Source organism: Stigmatopora argus, chromosome 7 (assembly GCF_051989625.1).
Source record: "Stigmatopora argus isolate UIUO_Sarg chromosome 7, RoL_Sarg_1.0, whole genome shotgun sequence".
Lineage (NCBI taxonomy): Eukaryota > Metazoa > Chordata > Actinopteri > Syngnathiformes > Syngnathidae > Stigmatopora > Stigmatopora argus.
Window position 1 is genome coordinate 5057986 of NC_135393.1, and position 12304 is coordinate 5070289.

General features: G+C 37.9%; 1 long non-coding RNA gene across 1 annotated transcript; it reads right to left on the reverse strand.

Annotated features, from left to right (window-relative positions):
• Positions 1-21: 21 nt before the first annotated feature.
• On the reverse strand, positions 22-9188 carry LOC144077705 (uncharacterized). The gene is made up of 3 exons (XR_013301074.1): positions 9058-9188; positions 5995-6175; positions 22-170 (listed from the first exon to the last, which is right to left on the reverse strand). It is a non-coding gene; the product is annotated as an uncharacterized LOC144077705 (long non-coding RNA).
• Between the last annotated feature and the right edge of the window lie 3116 nt (positions 9189-12304).

Consider the following 12304-nt stretch of genomic DNA (forward strand, 5'->3'; position numbering starts at 1 on the left):
GTGGGCCTTTGTGGGCCAGGAGGGAGGAGAAAGGGGAGCAGTAGAAATGGGCAATAGTAATAAGAGTGCAAGTTTGACAGAAGTGGAGGTTAAAGCCAACTGTGTCCCCTGGTGGCTGAAAGCCAGAAAACAGGTCGGCAGGACAATGTTTTGATGGGGGAAAGCAGCAACTAAAAGAGGAAAGAAAAACACAAGGAACAAACAATCAGAAAAACATTATAATTTGGGCGTTGCTCAGTTCCATATAACAATTGCTATGTTCTTCTTTTTCCCAAAAATCAACTGCCACCTCAAAATATAACTTTTGTTTCCTCGAACGATTCTTTCAACAAAGGTTCACAGAAAGCCTGGGCATTTACTTGTGTTACTCGTATAACGTTACCATGGCCTGAAGCAGCACAGATCAGGTTTTTCGGCATAACTGTACCACACCCATGGACACAACCTGAAGCTTGTACACACTACATGAAAACTGCAAAATTCATGTTTTTTTCCATATCCTAAATGATGTTCTTCTCTATAAACGCCAAAAGAAATAACTCAAAGATGTCGGTTTTGTTTAGTGTAAATAAGGCAATATCAAATGAGGTTATAATGAATAAAGTATGCATGATTATCTGTAAATTTAAAGGATTGTTTTTAATGGCGTCTATATTCTAGCTGACATCCTGGATCTTTCAGGGAAAAAAATAACACCTAGAACATACATGGAACTCAACATTATTCGCTACCAACTCTGATTTAATGGAATTGATAGTCACTAATGGTGCTCTGCACCTACATTCCATGTTGGACAATGGACAAATGTTTAAAAATTGACCAGTTAAAATTTAATTATTAGGCTCATTATCAGAATAAGTATTATAACAAGCAGTTCTTTGACAGTTAAATCCATTGAATATGCTGCATTTAACACTTTTGTCACCAGAGGTCACTGCGGCAAAAAGGGAAATAGAAGGGTAAAACTTTTTTTTGACAATGAAGCTGCTGTTTGCTGCAGACTGAAAAGTGTTTTACAATATTTTATATACCCTACTACGGTTATTAGAAATTTAAGCTCCCTGCTTCAATTGAAGGAAACACAAAACACTTGATACCTCTATTCAGTCGCAGAAGCCAAAGGGTTACGTTCTCCTGTCAGACACTGGTGCACACGTGACTCACCTAATTTAACCGTAGAATACAGCAGCAACCCATATCAATATCACAAGCTCTTTAGTTCCATTTATTCCTTGTTGGACTGCCCTGCTCTTCCACACGATAGCAATCTGCAATCTGATGAGTGTGTTGATTTGGGACCAACGTTTTTTTTTCCGATAGTTGCAATCCAAATGAGACTCTTACACCCAAACAGTACGAATTAATCATGACAGTGTGAGCATGGAATTATTATAACGCTACTCAAAGCCATGTCCAAGTTCTGTCACTTCAAATTTGATGGAAGGCAAAGCACTGGTTGGAATGTCACATGCATCCAAGCTAGACTTTGTTGTCCGGTTTGAGGCAACATAGTGGACATGGTTATTAGCCAACTGCCCCGCCTTTTTTGTCCAAACCTTCACAATCTGGTTATTGTGTTCTAGAAGATTTGGTTGGGCAATCAGTCGTGGAAAAATCTTCTTGTCTGATATCCCAGCTAAAGGTTTTAAGAATCCTACAGAATTGTATTCAGAAATTAGGGTTTAAATATATATACTTAAAATCAGTGATTTTCAAACACAAGTACAGTAATCCCTCTCGAATATCATGGTTAATGTAGATCAGACATGGCCGCGATAATCGAGAAATCGCGAAGTAGGGTCACCTCTATTATAAGTTTTTTTTTCCTTCAGTTCTAAGTCCTAGTAGCAAGAGTGGCTACCGCTTATGAGTTTCAGCGTGGATTTTCACATTTTTATGAATTTAAAAAAATATAAAAAGTTATAATTAATAGCAAAAAAAATTGCGTAGCAGTGAATTCGCGATAAGTGAAGACGCGATAATCGAGGGATTACTGTAGTACGTTGGCTCTTTCTAGTGGTACTCAACCAGTGGCGGGCCATCAGGGCCTTCAAAGCCTTCTCTGCTGGCCTAAGAAATATCTGAATGATATATTATATTTTGCAAGGTGGACATGCTAACCACTCATCAGCCACATGCGTCTGGATGAAAATATCCCAAAATGTATCGTAAAGACGGCCCGGTGACTGAGTGATTAGCGCATCGGCCTCAAAATTCTGGGGCTATGGTTTCAATCCCAGGTCACTCCTTACTTTGTGAAGTTGACATGTTCTCCCCGGGCTTGTAAGGGTTTTCTTCAGGTACCCCGGTTTCCTCCCACATCCCAAAAACATGCAGGGTAGGCTGGTTGGATACTCTAAATTGGCCCTAAGTATGAGTGTGAGCGTGAATGGTTTTTCATCTCCTTGTGCCCTGCGATTGGCTGGCCACTGATTCAGGGTGTCCCCCCCCTCATGCCTGTAGTTACCAGGGATAGCCTCCAGCACCCCCATCAACATTGTGAGGATAAGCGAGCCTAGAAAATGAATTAATAAATGTATTGTAAACTTCTACGGCTTATAGTTCAGTGCAGCTTAGATTTGAAAAAGTGGATTTTTCTTGTCAAATTTGGCGGGTATTACTTTTGGTCTGAAAATTACAGTCTTTTGAAGTTCAATAATTTTTTTAATGATACATTACCTGGGGATAGTTTGCAACATAACTACTTATATTACTGGAATATTGTGCTATCTTTGCTGATAATACCTTAACTTTATTTCTATGAATTCAATTTGTTTTCATAGACTTTTACCTGATTCTTATGAGTTAAAATAATTGTAATATAACAAGTGCCGCTTTTAATTCGGATAACATTATAGTTTATATACATTTTTGTAGTATTTTGTGTTTACTGTCAGATATTTTGGCAGTGACCTCAAAATATTTGACTTAATTCCTGGGTTTACTTTCCTTCCTTAATTCCATTTTGTTGTATTTTTTTATGCATCAATTTAACAAAAAGTTGTCTTTGTTAAATGTTAATGTTTTTTTTTTCTTTTTACAAATAATTTAGATTTTATTCTTGCAAAATTACATCTTCTAATATTACCATTTTTGATAACTATTCAGGCCATATGTTGGTCACTCTCGTGGGACATTTTTGACTGGTACTGTAAAATGGTGTAAAATGTTTGAGAACCACTGAATAATATGTTTACTTATTAATTATCATTATGGTAACTATACCATGAAAAAGGCTTGTGCCTCATGCAATTTTGCCAACAGAAAACCTGTGTCCTTGGAGCTTGGACTGGACCTGAGCTTAACTCAAGAAGGCAAAAGTGCAACTAATTAAATGCCGGCCAGGAGATTGCGTACGTGAGCGAATGCATACAGCATTGCATTGGGGAGTGACAGGTCAGTGGTTGGCAAGGTGAAAGATTGAACCATATTGGTATTGATTAACACAACTTGCAAAAATAACAATCAGTACTGTACAAGCAAAACTTTACTGATATTTCTCAGACTGCAACGACTGTCTAAACTCATGTTCAAAAATTAAAATAAAACAGGCAGCAGTATCATTTTTTTTTTAATTAGTTTAAATTCATCACAAAAATAAAATCTTTTTTAAAATGTCATTCAAGTGTGTATGAAGTCCACATATATACTGTAGTCATTTAAAAAATGCAGGCCACCACTTTTCAAATGCAATATTTGTGTGTTAAAAAAATGACCCAGCAAGATACATCAGCTCTTTTTTCTCTTTTAGTATGACCTATAATTTGAAAGTCAATTAAGAGTTTAATTGAATTTTAAATCGAATTTATATGTCATTTAAAAAATTAAGAAAAAAAGTCAGTTTTGTCTCAGGTCAACGTTCAAACCTTGACTTCTTTGGGTTGTCAGATTGAACACTATATTGAAATTAATATATTTCCACTGTTTGTTTAGTGAAAATCAGTTAATTTCCTTGTCTCAATGGGTACTCGGTCGTTTGGTCGCCGGTCTTTTGGTCGCCCGGAAGGTTATTGATAATTACCATTTAAATCGTTGCTCAAATTCCCTAAATACAAACTGTGAATTATTATTTAGTCATACTTAATGCCCTATTAATTATTAGGCTAAAGAAAAGCTCCACATTTCCCGTACTTTTCTTGTGTTTTGTTGGAGAACTTGTTAAGACCCTGACTGATGTCCCTTCCTAAGGGGACAACTCATGTACATACAAACTCTTATACACTCACGTCCGCTCAGTGAAACTGCTCAGGGCCATTGTTGGCTTTTATTGATGAGTAGACCGTGTTGTTTTACCTTGTTTTGTCGCCAGTCTTTTGGTCGCCCGTCTTTTGGTCACCCGTCTTTTGGTCGCCGGTCTTTTGGTCGCCGGTCTTTTGGTCGCCCGTTGTTTGGGTCCGGGCGACCAAAAGACCGCGACCAAAAGTCCGGCAACCAAAAGACGGCGACCAAAAGACCAGCGACCAAACGACCGCACACGGTCTCAATGTACCCTATGATGTTCAGTATATCGTTTTTCTTGAAGACTTCACTCCATCAATAAGATGCCATAACCCTAACCCTAAACCTAACACTTGTAAACTCTACGGTAAAACGAAAAAGTCTGCTAACCCCTGCTCCAGTCCTAGGTTTTAGCAAAAAAATAAAGAGCATTCTGCAACAAGAGTTCAGTAATTATCTGCGGATCATGTTTGAACAACAGTAACATAGCCTTGTGCATTAACATTCTGGGTTGCAGCTTTATTCTCAATTCGGGGATTTACAATAGTTCAATGTCACAACACAATGTACATTCTACCAATAATTAGTTTTGTTCATAAAATCATATAAGAATAGTGTTTGTGAAATATTAGAATAAGGTTCTCAAAGATGCTCAAAGGTTTTTTTTATGTTTTAAACAAACCATTTGTTCAATACATTGCGAAAAAAGACTGGCATGTCAGCTAAACATTTCTAACAAAGCTGAAAAGAAAACGTAGATATCTCATAAATAAAATAAATTATGTACAATTTGAAAACATTATAAAAGGGAGTAAAGGAGCATGAGACACAAAAGGAGGGAACACTGAAGGACCCTAATGCTAAAAACAATGTCACCCCAACACCTGCAAGAGCTATATGTGGACAGAAGGTGCATGTAAAAAGAAAGTCATCATAAAATAACCCCAAGTACCATTTAATCATTCTATTAAAGTCAGTCTGTTCTTAGCAAGTAAACTGGGAGAAAAAAACAATCATCATAAAAATCCCCTTCTCTAGAAAACGTCAAATCGTAATCATTTTTTTTGCAAACAAAAATATGTTTGGCTTATTTGTGGTCAATTATGTGGCTATGACTATGAAGTAATTGTTGTAGAATCTCAATACAGGTCTTTGCTCGATGCAAAGTGTTAAATTACTACAACATATTTTAAATTCACTCATTTGCAAACATATGTATCACGTTTTAAAACACACACACACACACACACACACACACTCACTCACACACACACACACACACTCACACACACACACACACACCCCAAACACTGATCAAATTACAAAAGTAAAAGTCACCCACAGACTCCAATAATACATTCACATGTCCATGTTTACATTACAGAATCCTCATGTTGTAATGTAAACACAAATGAACACATGAAAAGTTTAAAAGCTCAATCACCAACTGCAGTTTCACACTGTCACGTATCTACAGAAAAAGAATACTTTATAAAATAAGGACCGAGCAAAAATTGTGACGGTAGTCAACAACAGCTTGTAATAACACATGGATGTGGGCTGTTAATAAAATGGCTCTGTTGCACACCACACTTGGATTAACTGTAATTGATATGATGACAAAACCCAAAATAAAGTAGCACCAGAGCACTATGGTGCACCCGGACTCTTTATTTAATTGACTAAGGTCATTAAATATGATAAAATATACTAAAAAGCCCACCTTTCGCAACAACCTTCAATTCTCTAAATAAGAAAACAATTAACTGGACTTACTGTGGTCTTATATCTGGGCTGTGTGGTTGGAATACGACCTTGTTTCATGTGAAAACATGAAGTTCAGACTTGGCTGTTCCTAAAGGTCTTTTGCTGGCCTCCTAGTGTGTGTCCTTTGTAAAGTGCGTGTCCTGTGAGAGGAGGGACAAGCGGTGAGGGAAGGCGGAGGTGGGGCCAAAGGCTGACAAAGAAAACAGAGGTGTAAGAATAAGTAAGATCATATATGTATTTCGAAACTCAATTTATAATAAACCGTTGCATCGTTGACTCTAAAGTGATCATAATGCTGCATGATTTATAGCATGTATATAATTACTGACTGATTTGGTGAAATCAATTTAAAAGGTTTAAAGCAGAAGAAAATAAAATTATCTGCTTTGAATTCCCAACCCAACATCTGAACAGGGTTGGAAAATATCAGCTGTGGCCATTACGTCTATAGAACTCCAGACAATGAAACTTTGTTAATGCTGTTGTAAAGGAGGGCAAAAGTCCATAATTTGAATTTGCGGTTGTGTAAACTTGAAAACTCATTTTGTAGTATACACTGATACCAATGGAAACACAGTATTTCGCACTGTAATTTAAGTGTCATAGTACAAGTACAGGTCGGCCCGGTGAAGCAAGTGGTTAGCGCGTCGGCCTCACAGCTCTGGGTCCTGGGTTCAAATCCAGGTCACATCCACTAGTGTGGAGTTCCATGTTCTCCCCGGGCCTATGTGGGTTTCCTCCAGGTATTCTGGTTTCCTCCCACATTTAAAAAAAAACATGCATGGTAGGCTAATTGGACATTCTTAATTGTCCCTAGTTGCGGGTGTGAGTGTGCTTAGTTGTCCGTCTCCTTGAGCCCTGCGATTGGCTGGCCACCGATTCAGGGTGTCCCTCGCCTGTGGCCCGGAGTCAGCTGGGATAGGCTCCAGCAACCCCGTGACCCTAATGAGGATGAAGCAGTTCAGAAAATGAGATGAGATGAGAGTACAAGTACAGAAACATATTTTTTTAAATATTTTTTGCATGTTGTGTGAATTCTGTATTAATTACCGTATTTTCACGACTATAAGGTGCACATAAAAGTCTTAAATTTTCTCCAAAATAGACAGGGCGCCTTATAATCCAGTGCGCTTTATATATGGAACAAATACTAAAATTGTTATTACGATAAAATAAAATAAATCAGCCGATAGGGTACACCATCCTCTACAGCTCTCAAAACTACGGCAAGCAGCCCCCGACTCTACTATTTTCCCCGTAGAAAAAGTACTGCGCAGTGACTGCTGGGATATATAGTTCTTCGTCAATACACCCAATGGATTGTGGCCGGTGCATCGACATCAACACAGCTTTACGAAGCATGGAAAGCAGCATTGGAATAGTTACGCTAGCTACTAGCTAGCTACCATTTGCGAATGGATTGTGGCCTGTACATCGACATCAACACAGCTTTACGAAGCATGGAAGGCAGCGTTGGAATAGTTACGCTAGCTACTAGCTAGCTACTATTTGCGAATGGATTGTGGTCGCCTGGACGAACGTAAAAAACTCAGCGTTTTCGATGACTCATTTGGACAATTAATTGTTCAATTCGGACACAGAAAATGAGGACTTTGATGGATTTGTGGGTGATGATGACGTGAGTACATTGTAAAATGGCTAAATAAAGTACAACCAAACTCAGTTTTGCTTCCGTTGCCTTTTCAAAAACGTGTTTTTAGCGTGTGGGTGTAGCGAGTATGTTTAAGCTGGTGTATGTTTTGCCATGCCTGGCTGCGTCTATAAAACGGTGCGTCCTTTGTGTGTAAAATACAGAGATAGCACTCGTTATTGACACTGGAGCTAAAAATACGATGCGCCATATAGTCGTGAAAATACGGTAAGCACAGTTAGCAGGTACATTGAATGTGTTTTCTCAGGCAACTAGTACATAAGTAATTGATGAAGGATCCTTTCCTCATTGTCTGCCATGAAAAGCACTAGCTGCCCAAGCCATTTGAAAAAGGAGGCTCGCAGTGAATGAACAAACGGACGTCCAACATTATATGAACTCCACAAAGAGGATCCGAGCTGATAAATGACAGCAGGACCTCTAAATTGTGAGACTGATGGGCTTACCACTATGCCTCTTTGCTAGAGATCTTAAGATCTAAATCAAAATATACAGCTAGGATTGACAGCGAATAGCAGATGTTTTTTTGTTTATTTACCTCACTCTCAAACACCAAATTTCAAGTATATGAACTTTCAAGTCAATTCATGTGTATTTAAATAGCCACCTAATAGATTTGACATTAACATTTTAAATAAATAATAGTAAGTAGTATTAGAATTGAAAATAAATTATGACTTCCCCCGATCTAAACCCTTTTCATGTTCAAACTAATAAATTAAAAAAAAATCATTTTTTACTGAAAGAAAGAATATGAATGCTAAAATCTGAAAATGTAGAAAGTTGATTACAATAATAAACTGACATGTTTTATTAAAAATTATTTTCTGCATATTTGTTTTGGTATTTATTTTATTAAATTTTAGGAGTTGGGGAATTGGTGCTGTTGCCATGGCAATGGATGCGATTGGATAATGTATTCATGTATATACTATTTTATTTTATGTTATTATATTATTTATATTTTAATTTATATCTTATTTTTTAAAGTAAAATCACAAAAAAAGCACCTTGATATACAGCTTTTTCGTGAAAAAAGATCAGGTACAGTTTAGAATCAGCAAAACAAGACATATGACAACAGAATACTAGTTAAGCTGGGTACAGCCGATAGATTTTAAAATTAAAAATTTATATATATATTTTTTTAAAGGAACGGATAAAATTACATAAAACCTTGGTTTGACGTGCAACAAATATGTAGGTATACTTTGCCTATGTGAGAAGTCGCAAAAGAAAAGACAGCAAGAACCGTGTCTTCAAACGCGATGCACCTCTAGAAAATGTTCCTTCACAAAGTTGTCCAAGATGAGACTAAGAAACTATTGTAGCGACTTTAAAGGTGCCCAGTCGATGAAATGTCACAAAGATGCCCCAAAGGAGAACATTGTTATACTTACATGTTTCATTAATTCGCGTCTGGCGTTACTCGAAGTTGAAGTTTTCCCCTCAGCAAACTTAGCTCAGCTGTCACTGTGGCTCGTCCACTTTGTATTCCTTTTGGAAACAGTTGCAGGGCATTATGGGTAGTGTAGTCATTTACGAGCATGGTGAGGAAACTGCACAAGAAAGAGACATATATACTATACTAGTATATACCTCATCTCATTTTCTGAATCCCCTTACCCACACTAGGGTCGCGGGGGGTGCTGGAGCCTATCCCAACTGACTTCGGGCCAGAGGCAGTGGACACCCTGGATTGGTGGCCAGCCAATCGCAGGGCACAAGGAAACAAACAACCATTCACGCTCACTTTCATACCAAGGGGCAATTTAGAGGGTCCAATCAGCCTACCATGCATGTCTTTGGAATATGGGAGGAAACTGGAGTACCTGGAGAAAACCTACGCAGGCGGGAAGAACATGCAAACTCCACACAGGTGGACCGACCTGGATTTGAACCCAGGACCCCAGAGCGCCGCCCCGGTAAACAAAATGACATTTAAAATAATATAATATGATATATATCATATATGTATTATATAATATATAATGATACATATAATATAATATATAATATAATAAAAATATTCTCTCATCCAGTCTGCACCTTTTTGCTATTCACATCAAATTAGCTAATTTTAATCAATAGTCTTGTCTGTTAACTAATGATTCAACATTAAACACTGACTTTGAAAGAGTGGAGCTGAAAATATTAGTCATTTTTTCATTTTTAAAATCTTTCTTCATTATAGAAAAACAACAGAGCCATAATAGGTTATGTGCCTGATGAATAACACAAAACACTTTCATTAATAAACTGCAGGAGTTTAAAATCAGTCATATTAATTGTGGTGTATATTTGAAAACCTACATTTCCATTTAATTCCAGAATAGCCTATTATTACTGGTAAAATAAGAATTACATGCCTAGTATGTCTAGATGGTGCAGCGTGATCAAACAACACAGCCAACCTTGTGTGTGGTCACTTTGTAAGTAATGATTAATAATTCACCGCCGTCTCTATGGATCTAAACTGGTAGCTTCAGGCCACTTCCTCTCCCAAGGACAATAGGACCATTTCCTTCGTGCGGAAGCCAGGAGAGTAGAACAAAACAGGCCGCTTTTGTGAAGCAGGTGTCCGCTAATAATTTTGTTTTGTTCTCTAGTTTTTTTTCTTTTGATCTCAGCTACAGATGACACAATTTACATACAGTATTTAATAGAATTACACAATACCTGGAGGCCAATTACGCTGCATTTACAATTTCAAAAGTTACATAAAATGTAAACATGTTTCATTTAGCTATTTCTAAAACCAGTTGGTGAAATTGACTTATTTTATACATTGACTTAAAATAATCAAATGTGTTATAATCTTTTGTTTTCCCATCTAAATTGACGATATAAGTAAATAATAATTACCTATACTAATTAATTATTTTATAATTATTTATGTAAGTAATAAATTGGGCCCAGTAGACGAATGGTTAGCGTGTCAGCCTCACAGATCTGAGATCCAGGGTTCAATCTCAAATTCGGACCTTCCTGTGTGGAGCATGCATGTTTTTCCCGGGTACTACAGCTGGTTGGACACTCTAAATTGCCCCTAAGTATGAATGCGAGCGTGAATGGTTGTCGGTCTCTTTGTGCGCTGTGCTTGGCTGGCTACCAATTCAGGGTGGGATAGGCTCCAGCACCCCCTGCGGCCCTTGCGAGGACACAAGGAGACGGACAACCATGCACACTCAAACCCATACTTTGGGGCAATTTAGAGTGTCCAATCAGCCTACCATGCAGGTTTTTGGAATGTGGGAGAAAACCGGAGTACCTGGAGGAAACCCACGCAGGCCAGGGGAGAACATGCAAACTCCACACAGGTGCACGTGACCTGGATTTGAACACGGGACCCCAGAGCTGTGAGGCTGACGCGCTAACCACTGGTTCCTCCGGGCCGCGTAACAATGACTAATGAACAGTTTTCTATACACAAGAAATATTTTGTGACTAAAACAATTCTTACTCTGTAACAGTGTAAATGTGGTTGTTGTTGTGTCTGGCTGTTATAATCTGGTGATCAGTCTATCTATGCAGTCTCTTGTGTAGTCATACAACAGGTATACCATTTGGACACCGAAAAATGACTATTTAACATTTTTACTGCCTTTTTCTTTCTTTGACCTCATTATCGAATGGCCTGGAAGACTCAGTCAATTCTGGGAATTAAGTCAGTCAGCATCGCATATATTGGTCTATACAAACTGTGAAAATAGATGGTATCACTATGCGACACATGAGTAATTCCTTTCCAGACTGTGGTGACTCACTTTACTTGTCTAGTATCGTTGTTTGTCATTACACTATCGAGGTGTGGCCTATAATGAATACATTACTTCAGCAAATGTTGTTGTACTTTGGTCGATTCAACTCCTTTGAGTCATTGGGTGCTACTAACAATGATACATGTCCAATCCTCTGAACTGAAAGATGACTGAGTTATTACTGCCAGCCCTCCTACCAAATGGATTGGACACCTATTTTTGTCAACGTTTGAGAAAGTTAATCCTCTATAGTGTATTGGGTTATTTTTCCACGTCATTTTTTAAATTTAGCTTTTGTTATTATCATTATTATTATTATTATTATTGTTATTATTATTATTATTATTATTATTATTATTATTGTTATTATTATTATTAATATGATTACTATTGTTGTTATTATTATTATTAGTAGTAGTATTAGTAGTATTATGATGATGATTATTATTATTGTTATTATTATTATTATTATCATTATTATTAATCTCATCTCATTTCCTGAACCATGGCGCTGTGGAACGAGTGGTTAGCGCGTCAGCCTCACAGCTCTGGGGTCCTGGATTCAAATCCAGGTCATGACCATCTGTGTGGAGTTTGCATGTTCTTCGTGTGGGTTTCCTCTGGGTACTCTGGTTTCCTGCCACATTCCAAAAACGTGCATGGTAGGCTGATTGGACACTCTTAATTGCCCCTAGGTACGGGTGTGAGTGTGCATGGTTGTCCGTCTCCTTGAGCCTTGCAATCGGCTGGCCACCGATTCAGGGTGTCCCCCTCCTCTGGCTGGAATTGGCTCCAGCACCCCCTGTGACCCTAAGAGGATAAAGTGGTTCAGAAAAGGAGATGGGAGATGAGATTTTCTGAACCACTTTATCCTCCCTAGGGTTGC